General features: G+C 43.2%; 1 long non-coding RNA gene across 1 annotated transcript in view; it reads left to right on the top strand.

The window, feature by feature from the left end:
- The window catches only part of LOC116644818, a 44,399-nt gene extending 26,350 nt beyond the window's left edge, over window positions 1-18,049 (top strand). The window contains exon 7 of the long non-coding RNA XR_004301837.1: window positions 17,550-18,049. This is a non-coding gene — a long non-coding RNA (uncharacterized LOC116644818). The remainder of the gene's footprint in view (window positions 1-17,549) is intronic.
- Window positions 18,050-19,679: the final 1,630 nt, after the last annotated feature.

Genomic DNA, 19,679 nt, shown 5'->3' with positions numbered 1-19,679 from the left:
TTTTCTTTTTTTAAATAGTAAGCAATTCACTAGATGCCAATTATGTTACTATACTGTTTTCTTTAGATAGCTCACATTTCTAATACTGAACCCATTATCCTTATCTTTCAAGAAAGCGGCTTGGCTGATAGTGACAAAGGGCTTTTCACAAACCCACACTGTCTATGGGCCAGTATTTTTTTTTTTTTTATATTAACACATAGTCTTGATATTCTGCAAAGGATTTTCATTTCTGATATTTTAAAGCTCTTCAATAGCCATAGTTTGAGCAGGATAATCATTGAACACCCTGGTTTATGTGTCTGATATTTAAGTGATACAGGCATACTAGAATTATCTAAGAACAACTGGAAATCAGACTTCTGTTCCCTTTTGGGAACTCAGAAACTAAATATATTCACTTGATAAAGATAGCCACTTTGAAGCTTGTAGTTTTATGATTCAAGTATTTATACTTTATATTCTTGGAAAATGAGGGGTTTGTTTTATTTCTTTAGGATGCAAGTGCCAGTCATGTGTTAACACTACCTTGTGTTAGTGCTTGATGATATTGAAATGTCATTGTTTTGCCACAAGAAACAGGTAGAGTCCAGTAGAGCTGCTCACTAACTTAAAAACCTTCAACTCCAGTCTTTCCCTGAAATTAAATTTTCTTTCAAACGCTATTTAAATAATTGAATGTAAATATATTTATACAGAATGTAAAAAAAAATAATTTCATTCGATAACTTTCAATCTCCTATTGGCAACTTATTCACTATGGATATATCTTACTTAGAATGCTCTAGATAAGCGTAACATAGGTTAAAAAAGTACTACAAGAATAACTACAATTGCAGGTAACTTGAAAAATAATCAACTGTGGAAGCATACTATTAGGGGTTAATTTGTGTGAATCTCAGACAATCATGGCTTAACACTATTTTGTAGTGTTCTATTTCTTTTTTTTCTGGTGGGCATGAGAAAGACAGGTACAAAGCTAGCCCCTCCCTCCTTGCTCCTAACTTCCAATCACTGCAGAGCATCAACTGCAGTTAGGAGGGGTGATTTAAAAATTAAACACCCACAAGCACACTCCTGGAATCCACCGAAATGCCTTGTGCTTGAAGACAGAATGTGGATCGTAGATACAGAGAACAGATCAATGGTTACTAGAGGGGAAGGGGGCATGGGGGCGTGGGCAAAATGGGTGTGGGGAATCGGTTATTGGTGATGGATGGGAATTAGGCTTCTGGTGGTGATCACTTTGTAGTTCACACAGATGCCAAATTATAATGTTGTATACCTGAAACTTATATAATGTTATTATATACCAATTTTACCTTAATTTAAAAAAAAACCAACTATATCCCACTAATAAAAAAAAGAATGTATAAATTTTATCACTTAGTAATGGGTCTTTTCTGGACATTACTGCATTTTAGATTTCAACTCATTTTTACCATCTGGTTTAGAGCAAAATGAAACAAAAAACTGTTCAGGGGCAATATATATTAATCTCTACTTCATATTTCTTAACTAGTTAACAAATACGTAGTGAATAGATGCATTTCACATATAATCAAATGGAGTATTCATAGTTGGTATGGGATTTCTCTAAATAATCGGTTCCGAGAACAATGGCACAGTGTATTTCCCCCTAAGTTTTCAGTGTGTAGTAATTAAATGTGCTTTTACCAAATACCAATATTTGTGCTATCCTAGGGCTCTCAAGGAGAAAAATGCTGGTGGGACAAAAGAAACAGGTATACACAGGTATTCAGTGAGGCTTTCTTTTAAATGGCACCATCAAAAAAAAGTTGAAAATCTTCTGTGTACTATCTTTTTAGAGAGCCTCTTCTCTCTAGAAAGAGAATCTTTCTAACATTTTATTATGAAAATTTGCAAACATCCAGAAAAACTGAAAATGTGTAAGTACCCATATACTAAGACTCTATAAATAATACTTTACTGTACTTGCTTGGTCACATATATATCCAGCTACCCATCTCCCTGTTCATCCATCAATCCATCTTATTGTTTTGACGCATCTCAAAGGAAGTTGCAGACATCAATATTCTTGACCCCTAAGGATATGCCTGCTGAAGTACTTAACTAGAATTCAATATTTGTTTGTAGAGCTTTCCTTTAAGTAAAATTTATACATGATGAAGAAATAGGGGCGCCTGGCTGGCTCAGTCCGTTGAGCGTGTGACTCTTGATCTCAGGGTTGTGGGTTTGAGCCCCACTTTGGGTATGGAGATGACTTTTTAATTTTTTAAAAGATTTTATTTATTTATATGAGAGAGAGAGCACAAGCAGGGGGAGTGGCAGGCAGAGGGAAAGGGGGAAAGGGAGAAGCAGGCTCCCCACCCAGCAGGGAGCCCATTGAGGGGCTCCATCCCAGGACCCTGGGATCATGACCTGAGCCAAAGGCAGACACTTAATCGCCTGAGCCACCCAGGCGCCCCTTAAAGATAAAATCTTTAAAAAAAATTTATATACGATTCATCAAAGAATTTTGAAGGACAATGTACTGTTATTTCTTATGAGGCAGTAGCTATTTCTTTAACATGATGAGTGGTTTCATCCTGTGTTTTCACTTGGGATGTACAAGCCCACATTTATGGTGGAGGGGAGTGGGCTTTTCCCAGTCTCGGTCTCCACTGCCAGTGAGCCTTCACCCACTGCACCCAAGGAACACTGGTAACTCAGCATCAGTATCCTTCACTCCCAATGTCTATCTCTGTTCTGGGACCAGCTTTCCTTTGTCTCTCCTGCAGGCCTGTGAATGCTGACCCGTGCCTCTTGAACAATCACCAACTCTTCTGTGTGGGTTCCTCTCTGCCTCTCCCTTTCCTGCCCTACTTTCCCAGTCAGCTTTCTCTCTTCCACTTTCCCCCCAGCTCCTAATTTTTTTTCTCTCAGAACAAGGGAACAAATCTCTTCATTTTTCAAATCATGCTACTGCATGCAACTTCAGGGAAATCGTTAGGGAAAGCAAAAATAAGGAGTCAAAGAATCACAAGAACTCTTAAAAGGATTAGTTTCTCTTGGTCTTAATAAAAATGAGTGGGGGCGCCTGGGTGGTCTCAGTCATTAAGCGTCTGCCTTCGGCTCAGGTCATGATCCCAGGGTCCTGGGATTGAGCCCCGCATAGGGCTCCCTGCTCAGCGGGAAGCCTGCTTCTCCCTCTCCCACTCCCCCTGCTTGTGTTCCCTCTCTCCCTGTGTCTCTCTCTGTCAAATAAATTAAAAAATCTTTAAAAAAAAAAATAAAAATGAGTGAAGGATTGCCCTCTCAAGACCTCTTCACGACGTCATCTCTTGGATCCAGTCTTGTGGATGAGATTTATCCATTCTTCTCTTAACTGAACCCTAGACCAAGCTTCTCTAAGATTTGCGTTGGTATAGCTCCCAGGAATGAAGACAACAGTCTTTATGCTTCCAAAATCTGCCAAATGTCCGGTCACTAGTTCTGGTCCATAGCACTTCCTTTCAGTAGCTGTATGAGGCCTCAAGTTATGTCCTTGGCCCTGGTCCCTGGATGGGGGTGCACGGATTCTCAATGCTTTCTTCCCCAGGCTTTGGTCCCACCTACACATGGCAGTCACTTTCTAGGTGGCTTCTCCCTTGGGCCATTTTTCGGTAGGTATTAAAGATGCCATTCAGTAGCGAAGGCTGGGTCTGTTTTTGGTTGGAATTCCACCAATGTGCCTATTTTTATCAAGTACTAATTGGTTATAATGGACTGCACAAGGGGCTCTGTAGTAAGACACACATGGATTGTAATCTGTCCTGTGACTCAAGTAGCAGCGTTACTCCAGGCCAAGTTATGGAAGCATTCTGAGCTTCACGTCTTCAAAAGTTTGCTAAGCATTAAATATATATAATATACTTTTATTATATTATATATTTATAATTAAGATAATAATATATTATAAATATATACTGTATTATTATATATTATCTATTTAATGAATATATGTAAATATATAACGTATATTATGTATAATTACAAATTACATTTCTATATATAAACTATATATATGATATTTTGTTAGATCTAGTTAATGTATTTAGCACAGGGCCTGGCACCTGTTTGGTACTTGCCATACATCAGTGTCCTTGTCATCATCACATCAACAGAAGGTGGCATCATCCTAGAATTCAACTGGCCCTCCTTCCGTCAGGGCTATTTAATAGACCCCAGCAGGGGTGCCTGGCTGGCTCAGTAGGGAGGGCATGTGACTCCTGATTTCAGGGTCACGAGTTCAAGCCCCACATTGGGCGTGGAGCCTACTTCAAAAAAAAAAAAAAAAAAAGCCTGATGAAAAAAAATAGATCCTAGCAGAGTGCCTTCTCTTCCTAAGTCCAAATTTGCTTATGTTGAGGGACTTTCCATTAAAGTTCTCTTTTTTAAGGTCTAAAAATGCATCCAGCTTTTAGCTCAGTGTGATACAGAATCAACCAATAGAACTCAATAAAGGCTTAAGCTGTCGGAAGCTCAAAGGTAGCATCACGGAAGATTAATTTTCTACCACATCATTTCCTAATCCTTCCCATCCCACAAAACAGAGCAGATGACTGAGGATACACCAGAGAACTCCAGCCTTTAGACCCAGCAGGAGGGGCTGCTACCCTGGGCCCATATTTTTGAGAGCTGCATTCAGAGGGCCCAGCTCTGCCCCTCCACTGTCCTTCCCTGTCCCAGCCTTCCCCAGGGCACAAGAAGTCAGTGGGTCAAGGGGACAGGTCCACCCAGAGCCTGCTTTACCTCAGGCCTACAGCATGCTCTGGTGATCCAGACCCTGGAGTCTGAACTCCCACACAGACAGCCCTGCACCACCAGGGCTTGTTGCAATGGTGGGCAAATAAATCTTTACTCTTACTGCAAAGGGAAGAAGCTGTTACTCACTAAAGTCTAGCCAGCCCATTCTTCAGGTGACGTTTTTAAGCCAAAAAAAAATTTTTAAACGTAGTCAATTCTAAAAAGTATGAAAGTTCTGCTTTGCATTTGGTATGTTCTACGAAAAAACTAGTTCTTTCTCTCTCTCTCCTGGCTATCAAAGAGGCAAACTGTGTTTTTTTGTTTTGTTTTTGTTTTTTACTTGATCTACTCTGAAAGCCAGCAATCAGCTGAAATTAGACAGGCGACCCCTAGGATTGCCACACCGAAGGACATGAACTCGAGGGGGCCATTTCATTGAGCTAAAGACGTGATCTCTGTTTCACTGCACTGAATTCCATATTCAATACCGAAGAGGTGACTTAGAAGTTAAGACATTAATATGCGATGGAAGGAGAGTAGTGTTTCATAAAATAAAACCTGGCGTGAATAAGATCGCTTTCTCAGCTGGTTTTCCAGAGAGGAAGAGACTTAGGGAGCAGGGAGAGGGGGTGTGCCTGGGACCGGGCAGGGGTTTCACGTGAAGTAAATGACGGCCGACATGAGTCCAGCGAGGCAAAAACAGAGGAGCTAATGGAGTCTGCAGCCACAAAGCGAGGATTTGAATCCTGGTTTTTGTAGCTTACGATCTGTGTGACCTCTGATGAGTTTCAAACCTCTCTTTATTTCTCGGTGTCCTCATACATGAAGTAGGGATCGCAGTGCCCTCCCTCCTCAGAAGGTAGGAATGAGGATGACCTTGTTAATATTTGCAGAAACACGTAGAAGAGTGGCTGACAGGTAGCAGGTGCTAGAGATGGATTTGTTGAGGGACGCCTGGGAGGCTCAGCTTGTTGTGTACCCGACTCTTGATCTCAGCTCAGGTCTTGATCTCGGGGTCACGAGTTCAAGCCCCATGTTGGGCTCCACAGTGGACCTACTTAAAGAAACAAAAGTAATTGTTGAGTAACAGTAAAAATGAAAGATGAAGAAACGAAAGTCTAAAGAGATGGTTGACTTGTTTCCAGTCACACGGTGACGAAAAGACCCACCATCAAACACAGGTATTCGGACATCAGGCCTCTTTCTGAAAGTTGCACATCACCCAAGAGCTGATGTTGGCCAAAGTAAAAAAGATATTTGTGTCACGTCTCTAAAGGAGACACTTAAAACAACTTAAAAAAAAATACTACAGTACAGTTACTCATTTTTTGTCCTACTTCTTCTGTATTTTGTATTTTGCTTTTCACATTGTTCTGCCCTTGGCAAGTTAACGTCTTATTCCCAGCCAGTAAGTCAAGATGGCTCACTGCCTCACTTGAATTAACTACTCCAGAAAAAGGGCCAGTGCTCCCCCCAAAACCATTGTACTGTGCAGTGCCATTAGAAAAATAACACACATAGATGAAAGGAATTGGAGAAATGCACAGAAGCATAGAAAGGAAAATAAACCTCAACTATAATCCCACTACTCTCGAGATAAGCCCTGTGTGCGTGTGTGGAAATAAAGTCTAATGATTGGACGTAAGTTGCAAAACCTGCTCTGTAACCTACTTTTTTAAAATGAGCGTATCAAGAGTATTTTTCCAAATCACTGTAACGGTTTTTAAAAACAGAGCCCTGTGTATTATTCCAACATACAATTCTTTCAGTGGGACACTTAAGCTTTTCCAGATTTTTAGTAGTGTAGATGTAATTGGATGACATTAAAGTTTTAATGTGGTAGAATGCATTGGGCATAAACTAGGCCTGTTTTCTAGGCTGTGGTTCATTATAAAGCAATAGAGGTCTTCCTTTCTCTTCCCAAGGACCCACGTAGGGCTTTGAGGTGGGGCCATCTGGCCTTTCCTTTATCCCAGGAGCAAGTTAATAGGTCTTTGCTTGCAAAAGTATGTGTTCAGGAAGGAAAGTCAACTGAAGTCCAATGAACCTAGGAGTCCTAGAGGGAAAAGGGTTGAAGGTTTTGAACTCAGAGAGTCCAGAGGGAGAAGGGCCAGACCGGAAGCAGAAGGGTGGACTATTCTGAGACTGGGAACAAGGAGGGGTGGATTCCTCAGGAGGGAAGGAGTCCTCAGGAGGCTGGTGGGGGCATCCTGGAGGTGCCAGAGCTTTGGATGGGGGCCTTTGAGGAAACCTGGGGACTATTCTGAATTCCTGTGGGTAAGTTAGGTCCAGAGGGTTGTGAGGTCCATGGAAGCCTAGATAGTAAACTCCCAGGTACTATACCTTTTCCTAAATTCCTGTACTACCTAAACCCAAGGATTCTCCACCATCCCAAAGGACAGTAGAAGAAACCAGAACTCAGAAAAATGACTGAGCGTCCCACCAGTCCTGGCTGGTGGTGATAAACCAGACTTAATTTGTTTAGAGAGAATATGTGGTACCCGGGCATCAGGTGGGCTTCATGCCTGGGGCCTGTGGCTGGCTCAGTCAGTAGAACCTGCAATTCTCTATCTTGGGGTCGTGAGTTCGAGTGCCACGTTGGACATAGAATTAAAAAAAAAAAAAAGAGTGCTAAGGTGGACTTCATGCCTGTTACTGAAATAACACTATTCTTATATGTGCGACTTAGTATGCCGGGTTATCTGCTTAGGATACATTCCTAGAAGTGACATTACTTTAAAAAAAAAAAAATCTGAACAGTTTGAAGTTTTTTGTATATATTGTGCCTTATTTACAAGTTTCTGTATTTTTGAAGTCCACTGATTCTCTTTATCCCCCACAAAAGATTGTGAAGGAAAGGAGGAAGAGCAAAATTAGCCAAGCTAATTGATCATTAAGTATAATCGACCTTTAAGTGTAAATTTCCATTTGTAATCTACCCCCTCCCAGAAGATTTCAATTACTGCATTACATTATTGATAAGTCCAGGAGATAAGCATTAAGTATTTAAGCAAACACACACATTTCCACAAGAGAAAGTGACACGTACTTTACCAGGCAGGCAGGCTGTCAAGAAACTATCTAAAAGACTTGGAAACAGACCCTAGAATAAATAGAAGTAAATCTGAACCGGCCCCAAAACATGCTTAAAATCTCAGTCTCTTCTCAGTGGTCTTAGGACAAAACCCAACTCCTTGGCAGACACTCTAGTTGTATGACCTTGGGCAAGTTATTTAACTTCTCTGGGCCTCACCTTCTTCCCTAAGCAATGGGTAATCAGGACGGGCCTCATGGAGGGGGCGGGAGGATGAGAGAGTGAATACATATGATGTACTAGAAAAGTGCCCGGCACGTCGTGAGCACGCAGCATGCTACCCAGGGAGGACCCCCCCATCCTGATGCCCCAGGGTCACTCTCCCTCACCTTCGGCCCCAGCTCCCTTGAAATACTTGCCATACTCTGACTTCCCCAAGCTGTCATTTTTCTCGCCTTCGTGCATGCTGCTTTTCCACCTGGAAGGACCTCTACCCCCTTGTTTTCCTAGCAGACGCTCCGATCATCCTTCCAGATTTAGCTCCTGGGTTACCCCTTGCCCTGCAAAGCCCCTTCCATGTGAGCTGGGCACCGCTCTTATGTTCAGTTATGAGGTTCAGCAGAGTATATTTTAACTGCCCATCGCCCTGCTGTACCCCACCCCCAGGTCAATCCCCTGAGCCCGGGGACACGCCACATTTATTGTCCTATCTCCAGGGCCCAGCCCGGTGTGGTCCATCATAGATCCTCAGTAATCACTGGCTACATGACTGCATTCATCATAGGGTCATTGCAGGGAAAATGGGGCTGCTTGATATTTGTCAGGTGTTTTCGAACATTTCCACAGACGTCTCGTTTGATTTGCATGGAACAAACAAGCAGAGCTAATTCCTGCTTTTGCGGATGTGGAAACTGAGGCCCTGGGCACCGGAGCAGGAGTCTAGCTGCTCTTGCCCCCTCCTGGGCATTCCATGGCCTTGTCTCCCTAAAGCTTTCTCTAGAAGGCACTGTATGTACTTCTGACCCAGGGCTGACCTCCCCGAGGACGAGTTACAAGAAAGCTGGAAAGGGCAGCGTAAATCCTGGAGACAAAGATGCTGGCTGGAGCCGTGGGGTGGGCTGATAGAGGATAGGAACACACAAGGCCCCCCGCTGGGGAGGTGCTTGGGGGAGGGGAAGGAATGGGCCGGGAGACGGGCCCTGCCTCTGGGTTGGAGACGTGGCCCTCTTACCACTTCCGCAGAGGGCTCTGGGCCAACAAAACCGTGCAGGTCCTCTTGCCTCCGTGCCTGCCTCTTTAGGCCTCAGGACCCTTCACACCTGCCTCTGTGAGTCTTGCCCACGGCCACGCAGAGGTGATTCAGGGTTCACGAACCACATGGAAATAGCCACATGCCTTCTGCTTTCCTCTGACACGCTGTGAACTTTCCACTCAGGCTGTGATCAAGACCCCACTAGTTCTCTGCTACGCCACCAGGCGGGGGGTGAGAAGACCTTTGGGGCAGGATGGATCCACCCTTGAACTGCTGCATTCATGCGTCCAAGAAGTTGGAAGGCTCTTCCTGTTCAGACTCTCCTTCCCCAGACACCAGGACGCAACGGGCTGTGAGAGCGTGTGATCTCATGACCCTCTTCGGAGCCTCCTAATTAAGTGATATTTTGTTAGAAGCTGTGTAATGTTGAGCTGAAGTGTTGTGTCAGGCTGCCCCTGGTTTTCAGTCCCTTCTGGGGGTGAACAAGGAGGGTGATCCTTCTGGATAGATGACTTCTCCAAATTTTCAAGGCGCCCTGCTGAATGTCACCTCACTTGTTTCTTACAACCCTGAAGTTGAAACATACAGAATTTGAAACAACAGAAAATTATCCAGATGGGGAGCAAGCAGATCAGAAACTTGGGGGCTCCTGATGGCAGATTCGGGGTTCTTTCCCCGCTCCTCTGAGGATATTCCAAATCAGGACCCACATAACTCCCAATCCGAGGCTGGCCTGTCAGGTCGACTCGTGGAAGCATGAGTTGGCATGCCTTCGAGCGAAAGCCTTCTGAAATCAAATTCTGAAGACGAGCAGTTTGGAAAGAAAAGGAGTGGACTTTTGTGCCAGGTTCAACAGAGGCGGGAACCTCCTTTTAATTCCCATGAGCATGAACTCTTTGGGCAGAGGAACTGTAAATGTTCATGAATTGTAGTCTCGAAGAAAAAGACGTCATGCATTTCCAATGATGGCCCTTCTTACAAGGCCAGTCGATAACAGGAAGGCAACACTAGGTGAGCAGAGTAGGTGCTCCATAAAAATCTGCTGAGCAGATGAAATGAAGTTGAGGTAACGTATGTTGCACCTCGCATGGAGCCTGGTATGTGGGGGAAAGGAGCTTTCAGCTAGCCAAACTTGTGGAAGACTTAGAGGCCAGTGTTTCCCTAAACTAATCCAGCAATGTAATCCAAATCAATGTGTATGAAAGAGATGATTTTTTGGATTATTGTGAAACCAATCCCAATTTTCATTCTGGCCGTTTAAAAGACAAGAGAGGAAGAAAGTGGCTTTTAGGTGGTCTTTAAACACAGTTAAGAAAGGGGGACTTTACCCTAGTCTTCCTCGTGCTTTCCGGCTGACAAGTAGAGGCTAGCTGGAATCTTTGGTGGGTTTGTGAAGTTCAGGCCACTGGTACATCAAAATTGCACCATATTTGCAAATCTTGTGTAAGTTCACAATGGGGCATTGTCTTCTCTGCTCCGGGGCATGAAGAGTTGTCTGGAAAAGGTTAGTTGTTGCCATTAGGGAACCTGGTGTAGCCAAGACTACAGTGTAATGTGAAGCAGAAATAAACCATGGGCTCTCGACACATTTGCCAAGTGATTTACAAATGTGTTTACTTAAAAAGTAAGCATAACACATAATCTTGGATAATATTATGTCTGGGGAAGTTTTGTGACTTTACTATAAAATTAAAGTAATTGCTTCACATCTACCTAATAGGATCTTAGACCAATTTTTAGTTTTATCCAAATGCATTTCAGTATATTAAATAAATCTTGATGTTCTGATCTTTTCACTTATACCTCATTTATCAAATTCTTTTTTTTTCTTGGCATATCTGAAACTAGTTTTGATTAAGAGAAACAGCATTAGCCTTAGAAGCTATAATAGCAAAGTGCTGTTGGAAATTTTCCAGTGAAGTAGATGGGGGGGGGCGGGGAATTGATGATGAGGGGTATTTCACAGTGCTTTGAGAAGTAGGGAATGTGTAGCTTGGAAACAGTGAGTCAAATAATCTAGCCCTAATGAAATCATCTGGTCCAGTTTCCAGGCTTTAGGCACAACTGAATGTCTAAATCTTCTAAGACACACAATAGTGATTTCTCAACGTGAAGATCTCCAAGGATAGAGGCATCGCTGTCTGCCTTACTAGCCTTTTAACCAGAGAGTCAAAAATGTTTTTCCTATGTCCAACTGAAACTTCTTGCATTTCCCAAATGATAAATGGAAAATAATGGATCAGCCTTCTTGTGTCAGACAAATAGATCAATAGACCCGACACCCATTCCTAATCACTTTTTCCCTTCTTGTCTCCACTATAAAAGCTGGGAAAGTTAACTACTCACTTTTCCAGCTTTCTTTGTAGGTAGAAGTGATGATGTGAAAATGCAGGCTAATGTTCAGTGGATGAATATCTGCTGGGGGTAGTGATGGAGCAAGGCTCTGGATAAACTTCTGTTTTCCTTTTTTCCCGTCTTACATGCATATGTGGTGCCTGGAATTAGAGCTGCCATCTTGGAGCCATGATGGAAAGGCCAAGAGAATCCCACAGACAGTAGCCTTACACTTCTGAGCTACTGAGCCCCTGCCAGCAACCACTAACCTTCAGACTTCTAGTAAGATAAATCCATCCTTGTTTGAAATACAAATCAAAACCACGATGAGATACCACCTCACACCAGTCAGAATGGCTAAAATTAACAAGTCAGGAAACGACAGATGCTGGTGAGGATGTGGAGAAAGGGGATCCCTCCTACACTGTTGGTGGGAATGCAAGCTGGTGCAGCCACTCTGGAAAACAGTATGGAGGTTCCTTAAAAAGCTAAAAATAGAACTACTCTATGATCCAGCAATTGTACTACTGGATATTTACCCAAAGGATACAAAAATACACACTCAAAGCTGTGTATGTCTGAAGCTTATAGGAGCATTATCAACAATAGCCAAACTATGGAAAGAGCCCAAATGTCCATCAACTGATGAATGGATAAAGAAGATGTGGTATATATATACATTGGAATATTACTCAGCCATCAAAAAGAATGAAATCTTGCCATTTGTAACGATGTGGATGGAACTAGAGAGTATTATGCTAAGCGAAATAAGTCAGATGGATAAAGACAAATACCATATGACTTCACTCATATGTGGAATTTAAGAAACAAAGCAGATGAACATTCCGGGGGGAAGAGAGAGAGGGAAACAAATCATAAGAGACTCTTAACTATAGAGAACAATAATTGAGGGTTGATGGAGGGAGGTGGGTGGGGGATAGATGGGTGATGGGCATTAAGGAGGGCACTTGTTATGATTAGAACAGGGTGTTACATGTAAATGATGAACCACTGAACTCTATTTCTGAAACTGACACTGAACTGTTATGTCAACTAACGAGAATTTAAACATTTAAATAAAAGAAAAAAAAAACCCCATAAATCCATCCCTGTTCCTTTAAGCCACTTTGGTTGGGTTTTCTATTATTTGAAGTTGACCTCAATCCTATCTGAAATGCATCATCCAAAAGACTTCATATGGCCCAATAGACATAGATGCACATCCTTGTCAGTCGTCTTTCCTACAGACTGAACCCTACATAATTCCCCAGCAAGACACTGAATGTTGCCTACACTTTCCTGTGTGGTCTTAACTGTAGTAACATTGTCTCTGTAAATGCATTTATGCTTGTGAAACCACATGTCCTGGTGTGTGTGTGTGTGTGTGTGTGTGTGTGTGTGTGGTGGTGGTGATGGTGGGAAGACAATAATAAAATTAGTTTCTCTTAGTTCAATATTAGTTGGAAGAATAAAGTCACTGCACCTTCCCATGTTAGCTTCTTCACAAGACAGATTTTTCAGCTATAGTCCAGCTCATCTGCTCCTCTAAGTCCCTCTGCCAGAAACACAAAGGACGGGCAGAAGTACATTGAATGGGGTGAACAAACGGAGCTTCTATAAATATGAAGTAGCTTCTATAAAACAGTGGTTCTAACTCCAGAAGTTTCTTTATAATCGCAGCTCAGTTCATGCACAATATTTTTAATGAGACTCAATTTCTCTTTAAAGTAAGACAAATTTTGGGGGCGCCTGGGTGGTTCATTCAGTTGGGCATCTGCCTTTGGCTCAGGTCATGATCCCAGGGTTCTGGGATCGAGCCCCGCATCGGGCTCCTTTCTCGGTGAAGAGCTTGCTTCTCCCTCTCCCTCTGCTCCTCCCCCTGCTTGTGCGCTCTCTCTCTCTCTCTGACTGTCAAATGAATAAATAAAATCTTTAAAAAATATATAAATTTTAAAAAATAAAGCAAGAAAAATGATCCTTAGGAATCAAATCGTTAACGAAATAAAATAAGATGTTTGTAGATGATCTTTAAGTTTCCTTCTAGCTTCAAATTTATTATTATAATGAACTTTTTTAGACTTTTGCTTGGTTAAACTCATTTCCCCGAATGATCACATGATATTTTAGGGAACTAAGCAAAATCTATTTCCTTCTCTTCCTGACGAGGTCAGCCCCAAAGCCATAGTAGAAGTTAACAGAGGGGGAAATGAGGTGGACATGATGGCCCAGAATGGGAAATCAGAGCCCAAGGAGGTTGAGGAGGGCATCCCCATGAAGAGGTAGCGCAGCGTGGAGGGTCGGAGGCCCCGGGGAGGGACAGTGATCAAATAAATAAATATGTTAAGAGTAATGGGAACCATGTATATTAATCTGCTTGGGCTGCCATAACCGAGTACTGTAAGACCGAGTGGCTTAACCAGCAGAACTGTATTATCTCACCCTTCTGGAGGCTGGATTCTGAGGTCGTGGGCTCTTTGTAGCTCATGTACACCTGCCTTTTTGCTTTGTCCTCACATGGCAGACAGCTCTGCCGTCTCTTTCTCTTCTTGTAACGGCACCAAATCTATCACGAAGGTACCATTATCATGACCTCATCTAAATCTAATTACTTCCCAAAGGCCCCATCTCCAAATACCGTCACACTGGGGGTTAGGGCTTCAACATATGAATTTGGTCGGGGTGAGGGGAGAGGGAGGGGACACAATTCAGTCCCTACTACCATGTTTCTTGCTACCAGAGAAGGGACGTATGAATTACAAATACTAGAGAAAACTAGAATAATCCTGTGGGAGTGAAATGCAAAAATTGGTACAAACCCACAGTTTTCTCTCTATATTTCTTAAATTTTATTTTATTTTTTTTGAGAGAGAGAGCATGAGCTGGGGGAGGGGCATGGGGAGGGGGAGAAGCAGGCTCCCCTCTGAGCAGGGAGCCCGGCGTGGGGCTCGATCCCAGGACCCTGAGATCATGACCTGAGCCGAAGGCAGACGCTTCACTGAGCCCCCCAGGCGCCCCCAGTCTTCTCTGTGTAGGCAGATACAGAAGTGTAGATGCAAACATACGTCCGAACACGTGTATCTGCCTATATATTCCCTAGCTCTGTCCATTGACCAAAGCAGCATTGCCAGCAGAAATGATATCCTTGGGGTCCCGATCTTGGCATCTCCACTAAATGGAACCAGAGCTCCTTCAAGAAATGGCTAATTCCCGGGTCAGGGCAAGCAAAATACAGTATCTTTGTGCCGGAAACAAAAGATGTGGTCAAGGAATGATGGAGTGATGTAAAAAAAAGCACAGAAGCTACCTTGCATGGATTCCTACTGACCAAATGTAGGATAATTTGAACGTTAAGATAAATCATTTTAAAAGTGGATTTAGGGGCTCCTGGAGTCCCGGGATCGAGTCCCGCATCAGGCTCCCTGCTCAGCGGGGAGTCTGCTTCTCCCTCTGCCCCTCCCCCCCATGCTCTCTCTCTCATTCTCTCTCTCAAATAAATCTTTTTTTTTAAAAAAAAAGTGGATTTAACCCATCAAGTAATATAGCAAACTAGGAACACTTACATATTATTAAATGAAAATTTGATGACAAATGGGATAATACCACCTACAAAACCCTGAATTCATCAGAAAGGGGCAAAAAGAATAGCTTGGCAGGTGAAGAAGCCTGGTGAACATCATCTTCAGCAGTTGATCTGAAGAGCGCTTGTAAGGGGGCACCATGAAATCCTGCTCCACCGAACGGGATGCAGAGAGAACGGAGCATCACTTCTGTTCTTCCTGCCAAAGATACATAACCTGAATCTAATCATGGAGAGTAACCCATAAATCCAAACTGAGGTATGCCCTAGAAAGTAACTGTCCTGCACGCTTCAAAGGTATGTCAGGCCCATGAAAACCAAAGATCGAGGACCTGTTTCTGACAGAAGAAATGAGATTCTGGACTGGATCCTTGTGCTGTAAAGGGGAGATGTTATGAAAACAACCGGAGGGGCGCCTGGCTGGCTTAGTCGGTAGAGCATGCCACTCTTGATATTAGGGTCGTGAGTTCGAGCCCCATGGTGGGGGTAGAGATTACTAAAAACAACAACTGGAGAATCTTGTATAGACCCTGAAGATTAGAGGGTGGTAGTGTATTAATTTCCTGATTTTGATGGCTGTGTTGTGGTCCTTGGGAGAATGTCTACGATCTAGGAAAAAAAATCCACACTAAAGTATTTGGGGTTAATGGGGTGTCAAGACAGCACTTACAGAAAAGAAGTTTTGTGCTGTAGCTGCGATTTTTCTGGAAATTTGTGATTATTTTGAAATTAGAAAATTAGAAAAAAAAGGTTTTTAGGAGGCTAAAACCAAACCCAGTACATCTTAAAAGCAAGATCAGTTAAGTTCCCGTTATCAAAAAGCTGCCAGCCAGAACCCCTAGAATGTACCACACCAAGAGTGAGCCCTAATGTAAACTATGGATTTGGGGTGATTACGATGTGTCGATGTCGGTTCATCAGCTGTGACAAATGCACCACCCCGGTGGGGGCTTGTTGGTACTGGGGGAGACCACACGTGTGGGGGCAGGAAGGATACAGGAAATCTCTGTAGTTTCTTCTCAATGTTGACTGGGTGGCTCAGTCAGTTAAGTGTCCTGGAATCAAGCCCTGCATCGGGGTCCCTGCTTTGCGGGGAGTCTGCTTCTCCCTCTGCCCCTCCCCCTGCTCGTGTTCTCTCTCTCTCTCAAATAAATAAAATCTTAAAAAAAAAAATAAAGTCTTTAATTAAAATAAAAAAGCAGACAGCAACCTATTGTTGTCGAGTTTGCACCATACAAACCTGGCCTTATCACAGGACTCAAGTATATACTTCGCCTACTTGACAGGCACTTACCAGACACCTATTTAATGCGAAGCTAAAGGCTGTAAGGGGTGCTTTTGTTTTTTTTAAAAAACCAGTCCAATGTGTACTCTGCCTGCAAGGAACTTACCAGCTAGTAACAAATGCATGCCCCTGACCATAACTCCATCCTGTGTGATTCTAGTGAATCAAGCATTCACTTCATTCAACCTCTCCCTAAAACTACACACGTGTTAACTAACTGCAGAAAGGAAAGGAAGTTGAGCGAAGAGCCCAGAGCTGACTTAATAACACAAAAGAAAGCAGCCACCTTCATTGCAAATTGTAGATTCTTAGAGGTGGACGCTCAAGGCAGGCGTGTGTCTATGTGCGGTGGAGCTCACATCATTACAATATCCACCACATAGGTATGCATCTGCACTTGATAAAATCTCTCTGGTGACTTTTTTTCTTTTATCTTCACTGTGGAATTGATGACACATACGTTGAGATTAGCCTTGCCAAATAAGGGGCTATTTATTTTTTGAAGCGATGGACGCTTCTTAAAAGTCCACTTGCGGGGTGGGTGATTACACTTCAAAGAGGAATATGCACTTCCTCAAATAGCCTCTTGTTCCTTCGGCAGCTGGCTTTGAAGTGCGTGTCCACGGCTCACTCACTGCTTTGGTTTCCACTTGTAAAACCCAAGTCCAGATGCTAGCGTATCCCCAGTCAAAATTCTCCAAAAGCCCCCCAATTTAAATTTCTTCCTTCACCAAAAGAATGTATTAGGAACGGTAATGAGATTCTTACTGATATTAAAACAACGTGCGCAGAACAGAAAAACCTAAGGTATGTCAGGCCCATGAAAACCAAAGATCGAGGAACTGTTTCTGACAGAAGAAATGAGTTTTTATACAGAATGATGACTCTCTTAGCCAATTATCTGTTTTGCCAGGGAAGAATTGTTTTTCATTTTGATTTAGACCTCAGATAAGTCACTTGGTGAAGGTTGTACAACCAGATCTTGGGTGATAATCCTTCATGTGATCCGCTAAACCAAGTCTTCCTTTCATTTTGGTAAAACCACGCTCTTGTTTCTGTGTTTTGTTATTTTTTTAAAGAAGATTTTATTTATTTATTTGACACAGAGAGCATAAGCAGGGGGAGTGGCAGGCAGAAGGAGAGGGAGAAGCAGGCTCCCCACTAAGCAGGGAGCCCAACGCGGGACTCGATCCCAGGACCCTGAGATCATGACCGGAGCCGAAGGCAGACGGTTAACTGACTGAGCCACCCAGGCGCCCTTATTTTCTTATTTTCGTCTGTAGTCATGGGTTCTTTAACTTCACCTGTCTGTTTACAGATGTCTTGAGCCGCTTCCTGCCTTCCAGACATCAAACTAGGCACTGAGATCCACGAATTAACAAGATGGTCACGGTTCCTGCCCTCTAAGAGCTTCACTTCATCCTGTGATAACCCGATGCTGGACTGTAGGGCCACATGCTAATATGGGGGACCTTGGTATGTTTATCCACAGGCAGGGGTACGAGTGAAACAAATGACTACATGAAATTATGAAAACCTTACTGGACATCACTGAAGGGAGAGGACTGATCAACACTGACCTCGGCTGGGCCGCAACCACGTTTTTTAGAAAACCAGGAAATGGACAACTTTTTGTTTGTTTTTGTTTAATCTAATAGTACACGGAAATCTTGCTTGGTTTTTATACAGAATGATGACTCTGTTAGCCAATTATCTGTTTTGCTTTTACATTTGCCTCCTTCCATCCACGTTCTCCTGCCAGGTTTTTTTCTTTTTTTTAATTTTCTTTTTTATTTTTTTAAAGACTTTATTTATTTATTTGAGAGCGAGAGACAGAGAGAGAGCACAAGCAGGGGAGGCAGCAGAGGGAGAAGCAGACTCCCCGCTGAGCAGGGAGCCTGAGGGCTCGATCCTGGGACTCTGGGATCATGACCTGAGCGGAAGGCAGACGCAGGCCTGTCTGACTCCTTCAGACAGCTTGGCAAGACACCTCCTTATGGAAATAGTTCCCATGATGCTGAGGTGGGAGAACTGTGTAACTCATCACTGGGGATCGGATGCCTTGGCTCAGAAATGAAGCCACTGATGCTCACTTTAAACTGGTAAAAACAAGACATGGGGCCATGCCTGAACTCAGCGAGCTATAAGAAATGCAATCCTCTGTGGTCCCCGAAACAGGACCGTGAATACTGCTGAGCCGCACTGAGGGCTGCTGGTCTACCACGGTGAGCCCTCAGGGCCGCGCTGGGGTGGGCCGGGGGTGTGCCTGTGTGCATTCTCAAAGTGACTAGAAAAGCCATTTGAATTCTAAACTTTGCAAACGACTTAAAAAAAAATTTTTCCCCCCTGTGGCCATTCCAGTCATTTCTGTAAATGAGACTATTTTCAAATAACAAGGCTGTTTTATGTTGCTATTAGCATGCTTTCTATTCCCTGTTCTTCATCTTTTCTGCACTTTTGTGACTCAGAGAAGTGGCAATAAACGGTACCAAGCGCAGAGTAAGAGCTTACAACTGGTCCGCTGATTATCGCCATCGTAAAGAAACCACACTTGCAAAGGCAATGAATTGATATATTATGTTTCACGTCCAAAGTCACAAGGCAGGGAGGGAGGGAGGAAGAGACTTCCATTCCTGTTGCCATCAGCCACGAGAGTACATTTATTACTTCCTTGAGAAAAGTTGGCCCCAGAACAGTTATTCATGTTTGTTGGCAGTTTCTAAAGGTGATTACCGCTTTTAGCCTTGGACTATAGTCATGCACAGAAGGTTCAGAGCCATAAGGGTGCAGAACAATGTCCGGCACAACCAAAGGAAAGATCCTGCTGCAGGTGACCTCTGGTGTCCTCCTAAAGAGAGAAAGCACGAAACTACAACTCGCCTTTCAGAACTCCGCTCCGACGTCACCTCCACCGCATCATCATTGCTAATCCCAGATCGGAACTCGTCAATTCTATAGCTTTTTATACTTTCTCGTGCTAGATGGTCAAATTCATATTAATATCATTTCCAAAATAACTGGATTTTGATCTCCCTGAAGACATGGCTCTGGAATCATTCAGATCTTACTGCCCCGGCACCTAAACTGAGAGACTCCTTAGACAGAAGAGGGACAAAAGAAGTCTTTGATGAATTCAAAAGAAGCCCTGCATTCACTTTAAAAACCCAAGCTGCAGTACTTGCTTTACCCCTTGCTGCGTTTTAAAATTACCAACCAACATCTATATGCAAAGGAGGAAGATGGGGACAGTCTGTGTTTGTATTCTCAGTCCAATACACACACCATGCCAAAGAGAGAATTTGATTCCATTTTAGAGCCGAGGTCTCAGGTCCAATTTAATTTGATCCCCAAATGACCAAGCTGATTAATTGTCAGCTCCAGCCTTTCTTCGAAGGAAACCTTAATCCCTCGTAATTTGCCGTGAAATTAGTGGGAGTTGGCTGTTTTA

Source organism: Phoca vitulina, unplaced genomic scaffold, assembly GCF_004348235.1.
Source record: "Phoca vitulina isolate PV1807 unplaced genomic scaffold, GSC_HSeal_1.0 scaffold31, whole genome shotgun sequence".
NCBI lineage: Eukaryota > Metazoa > Chordata > Mammalia > Carnivora > Phocidae > Phoca > Phoca vitulina.
Note: the sequence above shows the minus strand (reverse complement) of the source record. Positions and strands in the feature narration are given on the sequence as shown.